Source organism: Seriola lalandi, unplaced genomic scaffold, assembly GCF_002814215.2.
Source record: "Seriola lalandi dorsalis isolate HSWRI2012SDOR001 ecotype SW California unplaced genomic scaffold, Sedor1 jcf7180002054898, whole genome shotgun sequence".
Taxonomy (NCBI): Eukaryota; Metazoa; Chordata; class Actinopteri; order Carangiformes; family Carangidae; genus Seriola; species Seriola lalandi.
This window is the reverse complement of record NW_019525450.1, coordinates 543,907-546,194: the sequence shown is the minus strand read 5'-3', so window position 1 is coordinate 546,194 and position 2,288 is coordinate 543,907. Positions and strand designations below refer to the sequence as shown.

The following is a 2,288-nucleotide window of genomic DNA, read 5'->3' as shown; positions in this document are numbered from 1 at the left end:
AAAAAAAAAAAAAAGAGAAAAAAAAAAAAACTCTCGCAGATTTGTGTGGCAGAATCTGCGCGAGCGATATAATTTATAGCAAAGCGGTGCAGCTCGCGAGCCTTTAACGCGCATTCAGTGAAACATGCAGCGGTAAACAAAAACACGTTAGGATTTATATTTCTGCTGGAATAAATTGAGGCTTAAAAAAAAAATAGTTTATTTGGCGTTTTAGTTGCAAGGTGTCGAGCACGGCAGCTCGTGTCTTTCGGTCCCAGCTGCTTATTTTGTCACCGTGTTTTTTTTTTTGTTGTTTTTTTTGTTAGATGTGTATAAGAGACAGTCATAATACTGCATGCCCCCCCAACACTTCTTACCTTTTGAATTTGGCGAAGCGCCGGCTAACTCCTGCGCGTAAACGCCGCGTTGTGAGAGATAGTGTTCATTGAATAATGAGGCATGTCCATATGATTTCACCGGATCATATTCTTTTCGGATGACGTGGGTGTTGAAAAGTGGCTTCGGACCTGTTAAATACTGTCCACTCCTCGATCCTGTCCCTTACAACTGCTCCCTGCCGCGCACCCCGACTTTCAAATGAAAAACGCTGCTTTATTACTTGTCTTTTTTTTTCCTCTGTGCCCCTCTCTCTCTCTCTCTCTCTCTTCTCTCTCTCTCTCTCTCAGTCGCTGCCTGCTAAAAGTAAACGTTTGCATTGATGCCGATCCCCGGGCATCAGATCAGCATATTCCCTTCAGCTTGAACTCCCCCTATCTGGTAGGTGAAACGCATTGTAGCTACCGTTAAAAAGGAACTCCATTGTAGAGAGCGGAGCTGACTGGCTGTGGATACATACAGCCCGGGTCTTGCGGTATTCGCCGTTGACGGGGGGATAAAAAAGCAGCTGAGCCCAGCGGTGAACAGAACCTGGTTTAAAGAAATAATCCCCCCCTCCTCCTCCTCTTCTTCCTCAACGTTACATTTCCCCCTGGTACAGTGACAGGAGCAAAAAGCCGATTCCCGACCACCTAACTTTGTTTCTGACCTTGAACCTGTCCACAAACACTGCTTTATTTCAAAATGTATCCCTCTGCCTACATGAGCATTCACACACACAGGCAGCCTCGCCGCTGAAGGCACCGCGCGTTCAAAAATTGCCTTGGAAAACAGCCCCTCTGTGGAAAGACACCCAGGTCACAAATTTACTCCAAAAAAGTAGAATTCATTACCTTTTTTAAGTGAACTGTTCCGAGTGTGTATCCTCTTCTTGTCCTCGCTTTGGAAGGGGGAAAAAAAAACTCCAGGATAAATGAGTGATGCCTCCTGTGCGTCCTGAGCGTCAGTCACCGCTTAAGAGAAGTAATGAGTGATAAAAATGACGCTCATCTATCTGCACTGTAACCTTGTGGCGTATTTAATGTAAATAAGCCCCGTTGTGTTGCCAATCCCCGTGCACACAAACGCAAAGCCGCTCCTCAGAAACTCGCTTTTTGCCTGCTTTTTTTTTCTTCTCCTCACTGTATTGACGATTTATTCTTTCTGTCTGGGAGCGCAAGAGGGAATGAACATAATTATTTGAGAATATGCTATAGCAGTAATGATGCGAGCGGTCCAGTTTGTGAATGAGTGCATTTCTACACACCTCTCTGAGGATGTTTGAAAAGCAGCCACGCTGTCAGCCAAAAAAAAAAAAAAAAAAGAAGAAGAAGAAGCAAATACTTTCTTTTTTTTCTGATATTTCCAACAGGAGCTCTAAACTTGAAGTTGGCACAACTTTTTTTTTGCGATGCGTAAAAAGGAAAAAAAAAAAAACATACGACCAAAAAAGACGTCCCGTATAGGCCGAAGTGTTTGTTGCAACTAAACAACCTGCCTAGCGGGATGGTTTTGATATATTACGCTTCTATAGAGGGCTGGAAGAGACTAAATAATGCAATTATAGATTCAGTGTCCCAGCGTTGACAAAAGACAGGGCTTCAATAGAGGCTTTGTTACAGGATTATATAATGATTATGGGGTAATTATGGGAACGGTTTGGTAATAATAAAAAAGTATCAAGCGCTCTCTTGCACGGGCAGCTTGTTTTCTATAATGTAAGTGCATGAGTAGAGGAGTGTGATAAGACAGACAGACAGACAGACAGACAGACGGTGCTGCTGACAGCTAGTGGCAGGATGACGGCAGACAGCCCCGATTATTCAAAATGTCGAACCGAGAGACACATTAATGCCACTGACTGAGATACTATCAGATGTGCTCAGAACCGGACATGGGCCCACAATGGAATATCTCGGGGTCATATTCATAAC

General features: G+C 43.8%; 1 protein-coding gene across 3 annotated transcripts in view; it reads right to left on the bottom strand.

The window, feature by feature from the left end:
* Window positions 1-1,675, bottom strand: part of znf536 (zinc finger protein 536) — a 241,165-nt gene extending 239,490 nt beyond the window's left edge. The window contains exon 1 of one of the 3 annotated variants that reach the window (XM_087180210.1): window positions 1,209-1,675. The gene's annotated coding sequence lies outside the window, so the exon portion shown is untranslated. Of the gene's footprint in view, window positions 1-356; window positions 915-1,208 lie in introns of those variants that run through there. The other 2 variants (XM_087180209.1, XM_023429722.2) reach the window with 2 other exon arrangements.
* Window positions 1,676-2,288: the final 613 nt, after the last annotated feature.